The sequence below is a fragment of the Diabrotica undecimpunctata genome, chromosome 1 (assembly GCF_040954645.1).
Source record: "Diabrotica undecimpunctata isolate CICGRU chromosome 1, icDiaUnde3, whole genome shotgun sequence".
In the NCBI taxonomy this organism is placed as follows: Eukaryota; Metazoa; Arthropoda; class Insecta; order Coleoptera; family Chrysomelidae; genus Diabrotica; species Diabrotica undecimpunctata.
This window is the reverse complement of record NC_092803.1, coordinates 18,427,280-18,439,924: the sequence shown is the minus strand read 5'-3', so window position 1 is coordinate 18,439,924 and position 12,645 is coordinate 18,427,280. Positions and strand designations below refer to the sequence as shown.

Sequence of the window (12,645 nt, the reverse complement as noted above, 5' to 3'; positions counted from 1 at the left end):
TCTATGTGTAAAACAACTTCATTTTTTTGTCAATTGTCATTCCTAACAGAGGGTCATTTTTTACCCCCGTTGGTCATCCCTGTAAAAAAAGGTTGGTTTTTGGAAGGTTGAGCAACAAAGTCAATGCAACTACCTATTTTATTTATTTTCTGATTAAATAAATAACAAATTGATTGTAATTTAATTTCAAGACAAAATAACACTGAAATTTTCAAGTAAGAAGATTTGCAGAACATATTAGCTGGAAAAGTACTCTTTACGATAACAGTGAAAGTGTAAGTCTCTTTTAGAATATTTTGAACGTCAGCAGTTCACATATTATTAAAAGTTTATGAATAAAATCTATTGTTTTCTACTTATTGCTTTATATGCTTTAAGTTTTCTTTAAAACATCATAAGGCACACACTATGTTATTTAAAGGTATATTCGCACCACAGCACTTTTATATTAGCGGTTAATCTCCTATCAACCCTTTTTATACCGGTCTGTAGTTGGCTAAGACCACTGACCATTTACTGTATTTAAAATTCCTGCTATTTAATGTTGTCCGAGAAGAAATATTTATTGGATCTGATCCCTTTTTACCCACGTAGGACTTGGGGTTTCATTACGTTTTTGTTAATCTCCAGCGATTATCTACAATGGGGGTTGCGGCTGGGCTATTCTGACTTGGGTTCTGCTTTATTTACTAGTAATGAAGTTCTACACTGTAAAATCAGTGTGTTTCTGTTACGACTACAGCCGTCTATTTCCTATTGCAGAAATATTTTGCTGCAAAATAAATTTATAACCTTTTTGATTTTGGTATCCGGACTTTTAAAGACTCTAGGTGTGTATGATGGTGGAATATCTTCTCGAGAGAAGGATCATGGTTGAGAAGGACATGAAAAATTGATATAACGGCTGAAGTCCCACAGAGATTGATTTTGGATTCGACGCTATTAAACGGCATATGACGGAATAATGAACTGCCAATATTGAGAAAGTATAACTCCCTTCGACTTTGTGGAAGGTCTCACTGTACTGGGACTAGCTCGGGACAAGCCGGATCCCCAATTTCATACGCGGCATACGAGCAACGTCGTGAAGGACTGGATGGTAGATCACGGACTGGAACTCGTGACAAAAAAGACCAAAGGCATTTATTCTCTAGGGTAAACAAAAAAGACAAGGAATGGAACTCCAATATGCAAGGGCCACGGTTGATATCAAAGAAATGCGTCAAATATCTGTAAGTAACGCTACACCATTATGACAATCAAGGAGAGCATATATGGGTGGTAGCCCGGAAGGCAGCGAAGAGTGCGGCTGCGCTGGGGAGGGTGATGTCCAAAATTGGGGACTTAAATCCGAAAGCAGGAGGCCCCTATACGGTGTTGTGCAGTCAGTCGTACTTTACGCGGCACCAGTCTGTAGTGGGGTGGTAGAGACAACGACCTAAAACAAGTAGACAGAACGAATAGAGATATCTTTAGGAGAGAAGAGAGCATTTTACTACAGCCATAAGAAAAGAAGAAAGGGAAAGCAGTGGACTAAGCTGCTGATCTTGAGCCTAAGGGACTGGGTGAACTGTGTACACAGTCGACTGAATTAATTTCAGACGCAAGCGCTACAGGACACGGAAGTTTTAGGGCGTATCTTGATGTATTTGGAAAGACAGATACAGACAAATATCTATTCTGCAAATACTCCGACAATAATACTCGCACAATACTGGAATGCAATAGATGGATAGCGGAGAAAGAGAGAATGTAAAGAGAAATAGGTATGAACCCTGTAACTGTAAGACAGATGATCGCAAAGAGTACGGAAAGTATAGTATCAACGACAGAGATAAGACCTAGATTATCTAGCGGTTCTAGCGCTAGATTATCTAGCGGTTCTAGATCTAGATTAGAAGGAGTTTCTCCGAAAGTGTCGTCAGCTTTACAGCACAGAGAAGTAAGAGATCAAGTAAAAAAAAGCAAATAAACTAGCAGGATGCCTTAACAACACTATATGGCGAAACAGACATTAACACTAAGATGAAGTCAAGAATTTATAAAGGCAGTGTAATATCAGTAATGACATATGCCTCAGAAACAAAACCCACATAGCCATAGACACAGCCACAACGCAAAGGCTACTGAAAACGGCAGACATGAGAGTACTGAGAAGAATTACACGAAATACGCTGAGAGATCGAAGGAGAAGTGAAAATATTAAAAGAAAATGTAACGTACAGTGTATAAATGATTGGGCACAAAATAGAAAAAAAATAATATAACCACATAAGCAGAATGGAGAAGACACGTGTCATCCAAATATCAAGAGATAAGTCACCAATCGGCAGAAGAAGTATCAGACGACCGCGCAAAAGATGGAGTGACAACCTTTGATAGAGGTATTAATACACCAATGAACAAGCAGAATTGCTTATAAAGAGAAATAAGAAGAAGAAGAAAAAGGTCCTGCAAATGCCTTCCTCTTATCCTGCTCAACAACTTAAATTACCCTCTCCTACTTGTGCGGAGTTGACTGTGGCACGTACCGTACTCCGAAAGTGGTATGGCCGCTGCAAGCATTCTGTAATTCTTAAACGGAGCAGTATATTGATGTCTCTACTACAAATACCCTTTTTATGTCTATTCTCTTCTTGATTACCTATCTGGTTTTTCCTTTTTCATTCATTCAAGATCCTAAAATTTCTTGCATTAGTCGGTATATACATAGAATTTTAAGATATTTTAACAAATAAATTGAAAATGGCGACTTTAGTTGCAAAAACTTTCAATTGCAATAGTTTGGTAAAAATATAGACCAATATCCATAACCTTTAATAATTTCGTAGTATTTAGCTTTTATGAAAATCAATCGATCCATTTATTTTTCAACATTCTGAAAGAATTCATTTGGTTATTTGTTGATATCTGTAAAAAGTAGGGCGTCATTGATATTTTCTTTAAATACTAATAACCAACCATAAAAAAAACATAATTAAAAAAACCTTGGAATCAGCCTTCCTTCTATTAGATCAGGGTTTCCCAACGTACTAGCAACTGTATATTACTTTAATGTTTTTAAAGATTTAGGCGTACCAACATCACCAGGGGTGATGGTGGTACGGATGGTGGTTACTTACTATTTTATTTTTAATAAATAAGCAATAAAACTTTAATAATTATTATTTATTTACGTTTCCATTAAGAAAATATCATTCTGTTAGACCAAGAAGCTGAACAAATTAGGCGCAAAACTAGATAAATGTACTGGTTAATCAGAAATCGTATTAAACTTTACCTTAGATATAAAAGAGTGATTTATCAGTCTATAATAAAACCAATTTGGACGAATTGGAAACAACTGTGTGAAGTTGTAGTAAGTCAACAACTAGACTGGTAGTACAACGAAATCAAAATATATTTCTTCGAACGATTAAAAAAGCTTACCGCGATGTAACCACTGAATAAATTCACAATGCATGGGCAGATGACGTCTTACAACGATATGAAAACAGGAAACGAGTTTAAACGAGAGGAAACGAGAGGAAACTTCTCACTCATATCAACGTTGAAGCAAGCAAGCTAGCAATTTAATGAAACACGACCTGTGAGATATGTTCACACCTTAGAATTACGTTCGGGTGTAACAATTCATTGGAGCGAGGTGTAATAAGTTGAGTAAAATAGGAGTCACTCCACCTCGCTCCAATGCCAGACCATTCCTTTTCCCCCTATAGCACTCTGATGCGCGATAAGGGCACAACTATCAGCCAAATGTCCTTTATGTGGGGGTCCTGGGTAATAGAACACCAAAATGGTTCCCTAACTAATTCAAATTCAGGACAGTGTGACGCACTTTATTCCTGTAATCCTCTAGTGACTTGTCCACAATTCTAAAATTACTTGCTTGAGCCTCGAGCCTCTGCTCCGAAGCAGAGGCTCTTTAGGCCCTACGTGCCCGGGTTTTTTGTTTATTTTTAGTTGACTTTCGCCCGTTTTTATTAGTGTTTTGTTATTTTTTTCCGCTTTTTTATATTTTTTGTTAGTTTTTTTTTTGTAGGATGTCTACAGAAGAGGTCCTGTTGGGGTTTCGTTTTCCTACTCCTTGGGGCGCACATAGTGCGGAGATTGGCAGTGTTTATCGACTATTTAGAGCTACGAACTATCCTCTGCTGGTATCTTTATTTTTCTCTCTAAGGTTTTTGTTTTCTCTCTGGTGATTTTGTTTATTTCCTTGTTTGACCTTCCTTCCAATTGTTATTTTGTCACTACTTTTTATTTTATTTGACTTTACTTTTATTTTGTTTTTTATTTCTTCCACTATTTGTTGTTTAAGCTTTTTGTGTTTCCATCGATAGAAAGAGTTGTATCTCATGATCTCTCGGAGTATGGGACTAGGGTGGTTTTCCAATTCTCCAAATTTTGTCCTGGCTCTATCCTTCATTATTTTCGTCACCCTGTCATGTTGTAGTTCCCTGAATATAAAGCGTGCTGCTACATATTTTGGGACTTGACGGCTTCTCTTAGACAGCTGTTGTGAACTGCTTGAATCCTATTCTTTGTGGTGTTACAGGTGTGTTTCTATGCGATAGATGCATATGTAAGTATCGGTAGAACGATACTGTTTAATAATATTATTTTAGATTAAGTCCTCAGTTTGATTTTTTTCCTGTGAGTCCTCTGATGGATGCTTTAGCTATGTTGGCTTTTTGCACTATGACATCTACGTGCTTGTTTAATGTTAGTCCATAATCCATGATGACTCACAGGTTTTTGCCTCGCTTTTCGACTGGATGAAATTGTTCTGTACAGTATGTTGTTCCTCGTTCCTCTGGCTGCTGAAATCTCGTGCAACGCTGTTTGCAGATTGTTAACTGCTATGTCTTCATTTAGGTGCTTGGTTGCTATTGCAGTGTCGTTGGCATAAAGGTTTAATAGGGTTCCTGATGTTTTGGGAACGTCTGCGGTAAATATTGAGTACAGCAGGGGTGACAGGAGCACTCCCTGTAATACTCCAGCCTCCAGGATTCCAAGTTCGGACAGAACTTGTCCTATTTGAACTCTGAAGCTCCGGTTGGTAAGTACCAACGTAGAAGTCATTTAATTCCTAGATAACACTTAGGAAGTTAGATGATTTGAACGTAACAAACCATATGAACTTGTATAGATAGGTGAACAAGTGTATGTGTTATAAGTGTGTATTTAAGTTATCTTAAGTATTTAATCTTGGTATGTGGACGTATGCTTGTTAGTTTTAAGTACAATTCGCAAATAATTATTAATTAATTTTGTAACATTGTACTAATTATCAAATCAAAGATGTTTAAAAAAATAATAGTAATATACCTAATATAAGAAAAATAAATCAATTGTGTACATAACAGTAATTAAGCACTTGTTACTCTGTTTCTATTATTCTTTCTATATTTATTTTTTATATACAACTGTTCAGAGAAACTACTGTCACACACGTAACTAGCGACCAATGGTATCAAAAACAGCATAGCTTGCTGAAAGAGCATCGTATACTCGAATTTACACCCGATGCAAAAGTCTGGTGATAATTTTTCTTAACAACTTCTTTCACGGAAATGTCTTCTGTCAAATCGATTAATTTTTCTGCAATTTCAACCGATTTGTTAAGCTTTCGGCAAAAAGGATTTCTGATCCAGTAAATTTTGGAATAATCTTTTATTCTGCTTATAATCTGCAGAAATAATTCTTAAACATCTTCCAAGTGGAGAATTATATCAACAAATATATCTGGCATTAAAGTTATATTATTATTTTTTTAATTCTGACAGTATAGGAAATGCTAAAATATCCTTCTCCTGCATTTGCGAACATAAAAGAACTAACGTTTTCTGAAAAGAGTTTATTTTGTTATTGGCTATTAAATGCGGTTTTCCATTTATCAGTTATTCTTCAAGTTGAATAAATCTTCTATTAAACAAATCTGTTATCAAACTGATTTATGTTTTTTCTCTCGATTGTTGTATAGGAGTAGTGTTATACCGTCTCTAACTTTTTTAACCTCTAACTATTGCTCCAGCTTGCCCTTACTGCACCAATTCCAATTAATTAAATACATTACCTTCAAACCATGGCCGTCTACCACAAAAGTAATTTTTATTAGAGTCGTAACAGATCATCCTGTTTCAATTCTGGATATATTTTCAACAATAGAAGTAAAACAATCGGGAGAAAAGCCTAATAGAATATAATGGTGGCTAAAATCAAATTGCTGTATTTCTAAAGTTGGCCAAGTTGACAAATGGATTTCCCGACGTTTCACTTTCATCTCCCCAAACAGTATGCTGAGCTCTACGTTTATTGTGTTACACTGTTAATTTAAATCGTTTATTTTAGCCAATAAATGCGTAAAATATTGACAATACGCGAAGATTTTTATATACAATATCTACTCATAAAAATTAAATTCGCTGTTTATAAAATGTCATAAATAAATTATAAATTAAAATTAAATATTTCGATGACACTTGCGTTTGACAATGGAATCATTTGTGTAAAACAACGTCACTCTTACATCAACTTTCAATTAAAAACCATTCTTATGTCAATATCATTTTTATTTTCACCATATATTTTCGGTTTTGGTTTTGCTTTTTTTAAAGTGTATATCCTTTATTTCAGTGTTTGCATTCATCTCTCACCGTTTCGAACGTTTCCATATCGCAGGTCTCTAGGGCAAAGCGTTTCTATATAAATTGTTTTTTCTCGCGGTTAAATCATTTACCAGTTATAATGCAGGATTTAAAGAATTGTTGATTTCTACCAGATTATTCAGCAAACACGGGAGATGAAAAAATAAATGTTGTTACGGTGTATTAGGAATTAAAAGCTTTGAATGATGGATAAAAGCAAATAAAATATTTATCGGATCATTTTGAAATAAAAGTGAGTTTATAAAAATTGTTTTTTCAGTACATTATTCAATGGAGAAGCATAAAGTATAAACTTTATTTGTGTTGCTCACTCTGCGAAAAATTTCATGTGTTTGTTTTGCAACAATATGTAATTAATTTTTTTAACGAAAAAGTAAGTACTTTGTTGATGAAATTTTTCCTTAGTATAATAAACAGGTTCTAATTATCTTTTAAATCGATTTCCCTGACATTTACATATAACAAAAATGGATATACGGATGGGCTGCAAATGCACCCCGCTTAGTCGTTTACGTAAGAATCTAAGCACCGTCTTACGAGGATTTTAAAAGAAAAATCATAATAAACTTGGATGTACTAATAGTACAACCACAAATGTATTCTTTTGTAGATGACAGTCTATAGGATTTTGTGTTTCGATAAAAATTATACAGCATCGTCGATAAATTGCTGTCACCATTTTAAACAGATACTCTTAGGGTGATTCTTGGTTTGAAACAGGACATTTTATCGTATGATTCATCTTATTTCACATGTGATATAGAACATTATAGTAATTAGGTCTTGGTATGACCGTACTAAGGAACAAACGATCACCTGCAGTGCCTAAAAACCCTGATAGAAAAAACTAACGAATATAACCGTCCCATGGCATTGATATTTGTAGACTTTAAAAAGGCGTTTAATACAGTGGAACTACCGTCCATCTTAAGAGCACTACAAGAGCACCTGAAAAGGAAGGCATTTAACCGATGCATCTTACCAGTCTTGACCTACGGAGCAGAGACCCTAACTTTAACGAAAGCTACTGCCGAAAAACTGAGGGTAACACAAAGGCGAATGGAGAGATCAATGCTGGGCCCGACCTTGAAAGATAGCGTGAGAAATGAGTAGATACGCCGACGAACTGGCGTAGACGATATTATACTGCGAATCAATAAACAAAAGTGGAGGTGGGCTGGACATGTTACTAGAATGAAAGACGGAAGATGAACGAAGAGATTATTGGAGTGGAGACCAAGAGCCGACAAGCGAAGTCGAGGCAGACCACCCACCCGATGGACCAACGACCTAAGGAGAATAGAAACAAACTGGATTGCAGCAGCTAGAGATAGAGAGAACTGGAGACGTTTGAAGGGGGCCTATATCCAACAATGGATGTGAAAATGGGGCTGGATGATGATGATGATGATGTTGACCTTACTGCTGATACTAAATGCAATAAACACTTGATTATTTTTTATATTTTTTTTTTATATAGGTTTAACTTTTAACAATTTCGTTTTCTTTGGCTCTTATACGGTGTTCACACTAAAGTTCATTCTCAGGCCAGATGAATAGGTTGAATCTACCATTACCAAAACAAATATATTAAATGAAATAATATACCTAGATTTAAATAAGAATAAGAAAACTCCCTCCCTTTTCAACAGATTGTTTGAAACATTTATAGCTCCTGTAAAATTTTATTCCTTGTTTATGAATTTCAGTTACAAACAAATCTAAGTTACAAAAGTTAATGGGTTAAAAACTCATTTAATACGTAAGAAATAATTGTATACTTCACAGTAACGCGGTAATAAAAATACAGCAAAACTTAGTAGATCTGCTACCAGGTGGCGTCAGCGTTAAGTATAATAAATATTTGGATTGTTTAAATATAATATAAGTAAACTACTTAAAATAATATAAATAAACTGTTCTTCTTCTTCTTCCTACTTTAAAAATAGGCAAAATGCCTGTTTTACTTCGGTTTTTACCCGCAATTGACGTTGTCTGACCATCTTTTTTCCTCGGTGGCCCCAATGATCTTCTTCCATTTGGCGATTTGTCTCTTGCTATTCGTACTATTCTATTTTCTGTCATTGTTTCGATGTGTTGATTCCATTCCACTTTTCTTCTTTTGGTCCACGCGTTTATTTACTCTATACCATATCTCGCTCGTATTTCCTCACTTCTTACTCTGTCTCTTAGAGTTTGATTTGTTATTTTTTGTAAGACTTTCATTTCTGTTGTTTTCAGTAGTCTTTGTGTTTTCACCGTATCTACTCTTGTTTGCGCTGTGTACTTCATTATCGGTCTTATTGTTGATTTATATATCCTGGTTTTAGTTTCGGTTGTGAGGTATTTGTTTCTCCAGATTGTGTTGTTGAGACATCCTGCTGCTCTGTTTGCCATGTTCACCTGTTTTTGTACTTCTTCTTCCACTTTTCCGGAGCTTGATATTTGTATTCCCAAGTATTCAGTTTCCATCACTTGTTCTATTATTTTGTTATTAGTTTTCTCAAATAAACTGTTGAATGTGATAACTAAATTGATGATTATCTTTATTTAAACCTCCTGTTACGATATTTGTTTACGTTAATGTCCGAAACCAGTAAATTGATTATATTAAAATTTTGTGAAAGTTTAATATTTGTTCTTTTTTACTTTTTAATGACAACTCGAGAACGACTGAACAAATTACGCTAATTTTAATTTTGAAATATTTGTAAAAGCTATTAAATGTGGAAATAAAGCCTACAATCCATTTAAGACGACAAAAGGACTTCTACAAGGCTGTGCTACGTCCCCTACTCTGTTTAAAATATTCTTGGAAAAGACACTCAAACCATGGAGGAAAAAGTGCGAAGGAATGGGCATACCAGTAAGAGACAAATACCTATACACCTTAAGTTTTGCCGACGATCAAGTAGTCATCGCACAAGATGAAGAAGATCTCAGCTTTATGCTCAGAAAACTAGAAGAAGAATATAAAAACAACGGAATGGAAATAAACTTAGGGAAAACCGAATACCTAACAACAGAAAACAAGGATATGAGAAACCTAGAGATAGACGAGGGAAGACAAATAAATGGAACAGATAAATTCAAGTATTTAGGAACCATAATATCGAACCAGGGAACAACAGAAGAAGATATAAACAACAGACTGGGACAAACAAGAAACTGTATAAGACAACTAAACTCAGTGTTGTGGGATAAGAACATTACGATAAAGACAAAAAAGAGAATATATAATACCCTGACAAGAAGTATCCTGACATATGGGTCCGAAAACTGGACAATAAACAAGAGAAATAGAGGTAGAATAAGAGCAGTAGAAATGGAGTTCCTGAGGAGAAGCTGTAGACTTACAAAAAGAGACAGAATTGAAAACGCAGAGATTAAGCGGAGAATGGGAGTGCAATCAGGCATAATCGACTATATAGAGGAGAGAGACTATCCTGGTACGGCCACGTCAGAAGAGCGGACAGAGGACGCTGGATAAACAAAATCACAGAATGAAGCCCGATTGGAAGAAGAAAGAGAGGAAGACCCCGAAGGTCATTCAGAGATGAAATCGACGAGGCTATGGAGAAAAGAACCCTGCGAGATGGAGACTGGAATGACAGGGAAAATTGAAGAAAACGGTTGAGTGAAGGAAGACAGTGAAAACTGTGGAAATACTTAGTAGTAGTAGTGTAAAAGTTCAAGGAACGTTTAAGAAGTGAGAAAATATGATGAAATTAGTGAAGGAAAATAGTAAAAACAATTTTATTTTCTCATATAAACAGATATAAGTCTTGCTCTTTTCGATTGACGTCACTAAAACCGTGGCTATCTTCACGTCTATATTTTTTACGTTGCACGCGAAGGAACGAATTTCGATTCCCCACCGGGGAGAAACTTTTTGTTTTTCTAAATCCAGTATCTTTTGATTTTTTATTAATTTAAATCTTATGAGTGATTAAACAATCAATGAAATTAAAATGGAATAAGTAACTAGATTATGTATTCTACATCCAATTCATATTTACATAAAGTGTAATTTTTTTGCCTTTCGCCTTTGAAATCCATCTCTAGATATATAAAAATTAAACGACGTTTGTTCTTGCTCTCCTACTTTTTATGAGTACCCGCAGATCAGCAATTATTAGTATTGGGCAATTAATGTCCCATTAATCTGTTGCTATTTCAAGAGTATTAGTTAAGACAATTGTTAGCACATTCTTTAAAAAAAATCAACTTATTACATACAAAGGTAGACAAAAAATCACTCCCAAATAGATTATTTTATGACAAGAAAAGAGGATATATATTATATAGATGATCATTATTTTGGTTTTTTGCCATACCAAACCATATGCCGTTCTCACCGTGTCCAACTTATTTATAATTTGTTCCAGTTCTTCTGCTGAAGACGCTAATATAACCGTATCATCAGCATATCGTATTCTCCCATAGTTGCTTCACCTTGTCATTCCTCGTTAAAAACTTGACGCATAATATGTTCACAGTATATCTCGGATAGAATGGAAAATATTATCCAGATTTAAATTTCAAGTTTTTTGAAACCACGTTCTTAACTCTTATATTAGCGGTATTCTATACATACAGTTCTTGTAATAGATAGATTAGGTGTTCTAGTGCACCATTTCCTTAAGTGTATACCATATTTTATCACATTTTACAATATCGAATGCCTTAAAGTAGTCAACAAAGCACAAATAAGTTTTTTATATAAAACCATTGGAACTTTTCTGTAATTTGACGAATATTAAAGATGTGTTCTCTTGTTCTGTGGTAGGATAGTCTTTAGTCCTTTATTGACGATGATGAGAAGTAATTTGCTCGCATAGGATAATAATGCTCCGGTATGGTAATTTTTGCAATCTGTTGGTGAAGTTTTCTTAAATAAAGGTAAAATTACCCCAGTCGTTTGGTCACTTTCCGGTATTCGAGATTCTAAATATTAGTTTAATAGCTACCTCTCCCATTCCTTGAGTGTCTCAGCAGATATTTCCCTTGAGCTTATACGAATTTAAGCATTTTTATTCCAAAAATTTTATCAATTTTTGATTTTAGTGGTTTATTTTCATTTTTTTCTCTGTAATATCTCTGAGTCGCTATTAGATAATATTATTTTGCAATACTGTTTCCACACCTCTGCGATACCTCTGCGATGTTCTGAGTTTTTTATTGTATTGTATCTTTTGAGAATATATGTGTTTGACTTCTCTCGGTAGATATTTGACTTTTAGTAGGCCAGCTTTTGCTAATGCTTCTTTAAAAATTTCTGGGCATTTTGGAACCAATTTTTATTATTTTTTTGTAATTATCCTACTGTACAACTTAATGCGACATTCTGATTGTAAAATGTTGTGGTCGGAACCAGAGTCTGCAATTGGTTTTATCTTCACATTGATTACTGAGCTTCTCCATAGTTTAATGACAAGATCTATTTGATTTTTGTATCATCCTCTAGGTGAAGTCCATGTTGCTACTTTTCATAGATGATGTTTAAATACTGTAGTATACACACCTAAGTCATGCTCACCTATCGTTCCTTTCAAATGGTCATCCTTTTTATTTTCGTTATTCCTATTCTTGCATTTCTATTTCCTATTATCACCGTTGCCTCTTTCTTACGAATGGTTGAAGATGGTCTCATGTGTCAGATGGTATATTTCCTCTACTACATCTTTTGCCGCTTCGCATTTTCGCATATGTACGTGTATAATATGTATGTTGGGTTTTACGGTTCTTTTGATTATTTGATCATTTACTGGAAGGTATTCATATACATATTTTACACAATGTTTTTTAAGTAATATTGCTACGCCTTTTTATCCTAATTTTTTAGCTCCTGACATGAAAACTTTGTAGCGTGTAGCCCCCCAATATCCTTAACCCTTCCAGTATACCAATGTACCGCAGATACATATGTATCCTCTCCTTAATTAGTTTATTAATATTAGTTTACCTGGCTCTAGTG

The 12,645-nt window shown here is 34.8% G+C and overlaps 1 protein-coding gene across 1 annotated transcript in view; it reads right to left on the bottom strand.

The window, feature by feature from the left end:
• The window catches only part of LOC140437924 (carbonic anhydrase-related protein 10-like), a 907,307-nt gene that overhangs the window by 325,057 nt on the left and 569,605 nt on the right, over positions 1-12,645 (bottom strand). The window lies entirely within an intron of this gene.